Here is an 8,440-nt window from a genome sequence, read left to right on the forward strand (position 1 = left end):
ATAAGGTATGTGTGGAGGGCTTTGAGGATCATCCCTGGACATGGTGTTCATGAGGGCTCTTGATGTTGGCCCCTGTCAGAGGTCTCTGTGTAGGATCTGTGTGGGCTTTGTGTGCGTCTCTGTGGGAGGTCTCAGTGTGGGTCTGTGTATGAGTCTCTGTGGGAGGTCTTGGTGTGGGTCTCTGACAGAGGTCTCTGCACAAGGTCTCTTGGCATGGGCTTTCCCTTTCTGGCCTTCTTGTACCATCTGGCAGGAGAACGGCAAGGGGACTTGCTCCTTCCTGTTTCTGGCTGTTCCACCAGCCTCCTTTCTGTGGCACTTCTACCAGCAAGAGCGTGGTGTGCACATACAACTCCTCAACTCTCAGAACCAATCTCAGATGCCATTGTGAGGACCTAGCAGCAGCCAGGTTCAGGACTCTGCTCTGGGCCACCCTCTCCTGAGCTTCCAAGTGTCTGGGGCTCTGTCTGTCCTTGTACCACCTCCCCTGGGTCCTGACTACACTGTCACTGCTGGCCCACCCTGGGGACTTAGATGCAGGACCTGGCTCCAGGGAGAAGCTGCGACAGAGCAGCACTGCACCCACTTTGTCCCCCACCCCAGATACATTCCCACATGGGGTATTCTGACAGCATGAGGGTGGAGCCATGTCTGCTTCCATCTGGATGGGGGATCCCTACTGGAGTGGGACTCTCCACCATGTGAGTGATGTGTGGGGAGCTCTGGAGGACGATGTTGGGCTGGGAGTGAGGAACTCAGGGGGAGGCCCTCCTGGACTGCACCCTCATTCTGGACATGTCCCTTCCAGCCGGGGGTGGGACAAGCCCCATCTTGTCCTCTGGCCCTTCTGGGCTCTGGGGTAACCATGACCAGGAGCCAGGCCAGTCCCTTGGCCTCTGGGTCCCCACCAGACCCCTGGGAGCCATCATTGGGCCACAGGTGTACGTAACGGTCACAGACCACAAGTCCATCCCGGGGCCCACAGTCCTAAAAGCTTATCAAATTGTGCAAAAGTTAACTTCTCTTCCTGAAGGCCTCACTGCCTCTGGGGACCTGGCCTTCCATGTGGGAGCTCAGGTGGCTTCTGTACAACCCCCACCCCACCCCTCCACCATCCCACCCCAGGACCTGGCAGCTGTAGTGGGGTGGAAACCCTGTGGGGACAGTCCCAGGGCCTCTAACTTCTCCCCTCTGGGCCGGTAGGTGGCAGTGGGACACAAAGGGTCCTCAGTCGTCACACCAGGCATGGGCTCACCCTGTCACTTGACCTCCTTCCTGGACTCCCACCCTAAGCGCAGGGTCCCCCTGCCTACAGCCACACCCCCTCCATCCCCCAGAAGGGGAAGGGGGTGCTGGTGAGCAGGCTCCTTCAGTGCCCTTCAGGCTGGTGCCTGGGGGTCTCTGTGGCACCCCACACACCTTCAGCTCCAGAAGTGAGCTTGTCCCTTGCTGTTCTGAGTGTAACAGGGGCTGCATGGAGCTAAGATGGGATTCTCTGGGAAGAGAAGTCTCCTGGGGTGGTCGTCCTCTACTCCCCACAGGAGACAGGAGTGGGGGCAGGACTTCTCACCTCTGCCCTCAGGGCCAGCCTTGCGTCTCCCAACTGTGGGCCCCACTCTGATCTAGGACTCTGTCTTCCAGGAGCCTGAGTGGGATTTCTGCCTCAGCAGACCCTCCCTACAGCCACACAAATTTCAGGTGGAGGGAAAGCAGGAGAGGATGGGCAGAGAGAGGTCCCATTCTGGGTCTTGTTCACTTTGTCGTGGAAATGGAAGTTGTGTGAGGAAGGGGGTGGATGTGGACCCTGAGGTCACTGGCCCTCCAAGGCCCCATTCCTTCTGAACGCCAAAGCAGGCCACTCGGGGAGAGAAAACCCTGATCTTCCCCACCCCCCCCCCAAACAGGGTACACACAAAGTCCAGCACCACTCATGAGAAAAAATACAAACATATATTTTTGGGAAACAATAAAAATTGTGGTGTGGGGAGGGCATTAACACACAGAAGATGTGCTAATGTGAGAAAAAAATGGACTTTTTGCATATACTCGATTTTTTCCTGAAGGAAGTCTTTCTGACAAGGAAAGATGTGTGAAGCGTTCTCTGCCTGATAGGTTGAGACATATTTTCAAAGACTACATGTAGGATAATGGTGAAGTCGACCTGAGACACCAGCCACCATCGGCTGGTGCTGGCTGTGTCTGCCTGGGGGCCCCAGGTCCCTGGGGAGGCTTTCCCATTCGCCATTCCTCTCTCTGTTCAGCTGGCTCTTGCTAGGGAAGCTATGACCCTTGGGGGTACCTTGCTGATTGGAGGCTATCCCTCCCATCACTCTCTTCTTGTCTGTGGAGGCGAGAGCCCTGTGGGGGCAAGAATGCCTGTGTACTGGGGCCTGAAATTCCTTGTGCTGATATATCTCTGAGGCCCGAATTCCTTGGTGGAGTCCCAATTTTTCCACCAGCATTTGTCACACAGCTGTCACGATCATCTGAGTTTTGGCAGCCCTGTTGTCCATAACCAATCTGCTTCTGACTGGCACCCATCTCTGGGCAGGAGCCGGTGCAGGCTTGCCTTTTTGAAGGGGGCCTTCCAATCCTTTAATTTTTTTATTGGGATTAAGGCACTGCAGAAAATTTTTCATCCTTTGTCTAAAGTGGCTTTCCGGAGAAACATGTCCCTTTTCTGGTGGCATGAGCAGGAGGTATTTGCTCCCAAGACTCTCTCCTGATCCTCGGACCTGGGAAGGGTGGCCTATCTCACTAGCTTGGGAAGCCCTGATTTCCAACGGTTCTGCACACCTGTCTTCATTCTCTTCTGGTTTGGGTCTCTTCTGGTCCTTTCTCTCATCAGTGGTCTCACTGTTGCTCTGGCTGTCACTTGGTTCCTCAACCTTTGGTCCACAGGGCTCTTGCTGCCCCTCACTGCTCGATCCACTTGAGCTAAGGTTATGTGACACCTGGGAAGCTGGTGTCTTTCCACTGGCACGGTCCGTTTGGGAACAGGATGGTGACTCTTGAGTGGTCAAGCTGTCTGCAGCAAGGACAGCATTAGTGTGAGAGTCTGGCAGGAGCACGCTGGTGCCACTGTCTTCAACAAGCACACAAGTGGCAAAGTCTGGAAGGAGGATGTCACTGAGAGAATCTTGAGGAAGCACACCAGTGGTATGGTGTGGTATCAGCCTTCAGGCTGATTCTCTGACTCTATCTTCTCTTGGACCTCAACCTTACTAACCTTTGTTTTAAGGCTTACCTCCTCTGGATCTTGAGCAACCAACACTGTAGATGGTGACAGGCTTTTCCTAGCACCTGGATATCCTGATCTCCTCAGATCCACATAAATGGCTGGTTTGTTGGCCAGCCCACTGGGTCTTAAGACAATTTTACAAGCAGGGACCTTCTTGGCCTCCATCACCTCTATGGCCCCCTCAGACCTTGGAGTTTGGGACTTGAGCTTCATCTTCAGTGTTGCTACCATGTCTGGTGAGGCCTGACCCCCTTTCCCCTCTTTTAGCTCATTCCTGGCCATTGCTAAACTTGGACTTGGTTCCAGGTTGTCTTTCTTGGCCCCCATAACAGTCTTGCTGTACAGAGTTCTGTTTCGGAGGCTGAGAATGGAGGCCTGAGAAGGTGATCTGCCCTCCTGTCTTGATAAAGACGTCTCTGAGGACTGATGGCCATCACCAGGTGAAGTCCCTCCCAGAGACTACTGGATTTGCTCACATATGGGTGAGGGAACAGGCAGGGAACTCCCTGAAGTGGTACCAGACTTTTCAGTTATACCCTTCTCTCCTGGATGGGGCTGAGGTGGTTTCCCCAAGAACTTGAAAAATTTGGCTTTTGAGGGGGCCCCAGGTATGAAGGTGGCTGAGCACGGAAAGGGGGACTGGGGAAAGGGCAAGTGTTGAGCTTCACGTAGTTTGAGATCTATGGGCTCAACAGTTTGGAGGGGTAGGTCCCACTTACACCTCACTTGAAAACTTATGATGTGTGTTTCCAGCTTCTGGTGAGTGTTAGGACAAAGGAAGGACAGCTCATGGGAGGTGTTTACACAGGGCTTCCAATCCTTCAAAGGTGCTAGATTTCTGATAGCCTTGTGGGGTTGGGACTTGGGAAAAGCATAGTTGGCCACAAACCAGGATCGACGCACAGTCACAGGGATCAGACCTTTACTGATCTGTCCCAATTTCCTGTGCAAATGAACCTTTAAAGTTTTTTCTAGATGTTTCTTATCTGGGCCCCTGGCTAAGTATTTTCCTGGATCACCCTCCAAGGCCCTTATCAAGGGTCTTCGAAACTCCTCAGAGTTGGTTCCCAGAACCTTCACTGGGAACCTGAGATCCTGGAGAGACCTGTTGGCGTCCTCTTCAGACACTGCCGTAGACCCTCACCAAAGTTCTTCTCTAGTTGGAATCTTTTTTTTTTTAAAGATTTTATTTATTTACTTGACAGAGAGAGAGATCACAAGTAGGCAGAGAGGCAGGCAGAGAGAGAGGAGGAAGCAGGCTCCCTGTGGAGCAGAGAGCCCGATGCGGGGCTTGATCCAAGGACCCTGAGATCATGACCTGAGCCAAAGGCAGCGGCTTAATCCACTGAGCCACCCAGGTGCCCCTCTAGTTGGAATCTTACTTGATACTTCCTGTGGTATCTGGACCTGGTCCTCCATGTAGCTTGGCTGCTTTTGCCTTTAAACACAAAGGGCCTTGAGAGCCCCTGCTCTCTCTGTGCCTGACTCACCCACAGGGATTCATTCGGGGGCCACCTCAGTTCCAGAGACATCTGAATCTTGTGGGGCAAGCTGCTTTCCTGTTTATCCCTGCTGAGCTTCCTCTGAATCTGTAGCTTCTGGATATTAAAGATGACAAAGTCCCCTTGAAAGGTGGAACCTGATCTGTGGGCCTGAGAGGCCTGGTGGTCCTCCAGAAGCTTGGGAGGGACTTGGCTAAAGAATTTCGGAGATATTTTCTCCATAGTGGGTAAAGTCTTCCCCCTTCCTTGTTGCTTTGGCAACAAGGGCCACTCCAGATATTGCATTTTAGTTGGGATGAAGGATCGTGTCTTATTCTGGGATGCAGCACAAGATACTCCACTGCTCCTCCTCTGGGATAGGAGAGATGGTGGTTTTATTGGGACAGATAGTGCAAGTGGTACCTGGAGCTGGGGCAAGTTTAGCTTTGAGGGTTGGGGTTGGATCCCACGGTGGAGCAATGGTGGGGCATGGGAAAACTGTGAAGATATTTGATCCTGGTTTAGAACTGGCAAGCAATTAGAGGTCCCATTGAATAAAACAGAGGGAGCCTGTAGTGGAGAAGAGTGAGTAGAGAACAAGGCAGTGGCCACCAGTGGCTCACTGTGCAGAGAGGGGAGACCCCAGAAGAGCTGGCTCCATTTCCATTGCAAGTGGTCTTCCAAGACCTTGGGAGATGAGAATGGCTGAGGATGGGCCAGTGGCTCTGCTTTGTTTTTCATGTTCCAGAAGGATGGTGGGGTGGTGGTGTTCTGCTCAGCACCCAGCAGCTTCCACAGAGTCCCCCAGAAGCTCACGTGGTCGTCTGGACACCACTGTTTGAAAACTGACCCAACCTTTTCTTTCTCCTTCCAACTCTTCAGTTCTACCCTTTTGCTGAGTAGTAGTTCAAGGGGCTTCTGGACATCTGGATTGACAAACGAAGGTTTATGAGGCTCTATCTGCCTGTTAGTAAGGCCACCCCAGAACGAGGCATCTGGTGGGTGGCAGGGGATGTGTTCTTGCTGGCACTTGTGCTGTAATGTGCCAGGCAAGAACAAGGACTTGGTACTTTCCCACTACCAGGAAAAGGATAAAATGGGGTAGCTAGCATTGCCAAGGCCTGAGATGGCTGGAATAAGAAAGGCCCAGTAAGAATTACCTGGAAGAAAGTTCTATCTCACTGTGTCTGGAGGGATTTTTTTATGTTAATTTGCTCGTCTTGAGGTCTTGCTGGCAGGGTGGAGGCCAGAGGCCAAGGGGGCCCTGTCAGCGGAGCATGAGCAGGTGATGAGGCCATGGTGGGTGCAGCGTCTTCCACAGGCTCCCTGCATGGCTGACGGGCTCCAGCTGGTACCCCTAGGCACACCTGCCTAGGGGCTGCTTGCCGTAAGGACTGGTGAACGCCCCCCTGGTCAGAGACCCTTGCCAGGTGGCTGTGGGAGACAGGAGGTGTGAGCTGCCGCTGCAGCAGCCCGGGGCTGGGAGGGGACTCCACGGCCCTCCATGCCCCACACCCACATCACAATGCTCCTGCTGTCCCTCAGCCCGGGGCTTTGGTCACAATCTGTCCCACGGCTCCTCCCAGCCCACCGAAGCTCCACAGGCCATTTCCCACAGTGTGGGGTTCACACCATAGACTCGGGGAGACCCACTTAGGGGAGAAGGGAGCAGATTCTTTACATTTGAAGAAGGGAGACAGGTCCTGAACCTCTTCCATATCATGTAGGCAATCTCTGAAAACTGGAAATAGGAGACCGGGTCACAGTGGAAGACAGGGCCCAGTGGTCTTAGAGGAGGCTGTGTGCAATGTCCCTTTAGGGGAGACCTTTGGGGGATTGGACTCGGGAGCCCCAAACAGCACTGTTCAAGGCCACGTGCCCTCACGGTGATTACAGGGGTCATGATGAAGATCATATCTTTGTCTTTTCCAAAAGGCTTCCTCGTTCATGATCTTGCTGGGGGAGGAAGGACCATGTGGCCTCACAGAAGAATCTGAGTGGAGTTGAACAGTTTGTCTACAGTGGGAATGGGAGGTTCCGCCCCCAGTCTAGGCCCTGGGGCCCCTGCTGGGTGACACTGGTTTCTAGCCGGTCAGGGTTTTGTTCTGGCACACAATCTGGGAAGCTTCTAGTTCCCCCTCTTCCTCCCCAGAGCCCCCCACCCAGGGCTCTGTTTCCGGAGGGATGGACTCAGTCCCTGGTGTCCTGGAGACAGTGGGACTTCCCTGTCAGAGTTGAGGGGACAGTGTAACTGGAGCCTGCAGGGGTGAGTGGTGGATGCTCACCTTTCAGAGTCTGGCTTTTCTGGCTTCTGTTCTCCTTCTCCGTGCTCACTGCTCATGAGTAGTGTGACTTCCTACATTTAACTAAAGGGGAGTGGACTGTGATTTTCTTTAGTTTTACTCATTTCCTTTTCAAAATGGATACAAATATTTCCAGTTTTCCTTCTTTGAAGAATGTACAGAAGGATATTCTATGTGAGAAGTTTGCGACTGTTCCTCTGATCAAGAAACACACACAATTCCAGACCTGGTAGCGCAGCTGGACTTTTTCACATAGGACCCCACTTTCCAAGGCCAGAGCCCCACTCCAGCTGCTGCTTGGGACCTCCTGGGCTCAGTACTGCCCTCAATCAGCCCAGAAGGGGGAACATTCACCTGAAACACCTGTCCTGGGACAGTGGCTGGTGACCCGGTGCTCAGGGGCCTGACCTCTTCTTTTAGCCTCTGGTCCTCGGCTACTGGTCATTGTGTTCGGGACACTGTTATGGACCTCTCCACCACACCTGGACTCCGGCCCAAGATCTTTGTGGAGAAATCCTCATGTCCCTCTAACCCCTACTGAGTCTGGCTTGTCCTGGATGGATGGTGGTCAACTCTCTCTTGAGAATACCCATTCTATTATTTCCCATTTCAGGAGTCTCTCCAGTGACTCAGAAAAGTGGAAAGAATAATAGAAAAGAAGATAGAATCACACTCTGCTGGGTCTGTGCCGAGGGTTCCTTACCTTCCTGCTCTTCCTGTGTTTCTTGCCTGGTGGTGAGGATGGATCAGGCTGGAAATAGGAAAGTAAGAAGATGAAGAGCCCCAGGCCACACACGAAGGCAAGGATGGCATTAACTGCCCAGATAGTGGCACTGGAGCTCAGCCAACCATCAATAAAGAAATCCTGAGGGAAAAGATAATTATCCATCTCTTTCCTCATCAGACATTAGTGTCCAATGGCACTGCTGCCCTAAGGCAACTGAACCCTGAGAGTTAGTGACCGATCGCACTGCTGCCCTCATGCAACTGAGCCCTGGGTGTGGAGGTGCAGACACAAGCCCCACGCCCACATCACAGAGCTATTGTCTGGTCACAAAGGGCTCCTGAGGGAGAAGGGGACAGACGAGAAGCAGCCCCTCCCCCCGCTCAATCCCTCTGCCCTCCCAGGCCTCCAAGTTCCTCCCCTCAGCAGACACCAATCTCTTCTCTGTATCTATGATTCTGAGTTTCTGTTGTTCTTTTTTCAATTCTACATACAAGTGAAACCATATGGTATTTGTCTTTCTTTTATCTTATTTAACATAGTATTCTCAAGGTTCTCCATGTTACCATGACCATCACCATTTCATTATTTTTTATGGATGAATAGTATTGATGCGTGTTATATCTTTATCCATTCACCCCAGTATACATGATTCATTTAAGACTGATGTTTTCTTATTAACTTTCTGTGT

General features: G+C 52.5%; 1 pseudogene; it reads right to left on the reverse strand.

Annotated features, from left to right (window-relative positions):
• Positions 1-1,992: 1,992 nt before the first annotated feature.
• On the reverse strand, positions 1,993-7,926 carry LOC123935770 (annotated as a pseudogene).
• Between the last annotated feature and the right edge of the window lie 514 nt (positions 7,927-8,440).

This window comes from Meles meles, chromosome Y, assembly GCF_922984935.1.
Source record: "Meles meles chromosome Y, mMelMel3.1 paternal haplotype, whole genome shotgun sequence".
Lineage (NCBI taxonomy): Eukaryota > Metazoa > Chordata > Mammalia > Carnivora > Mustelidae > Meles > Meles meles.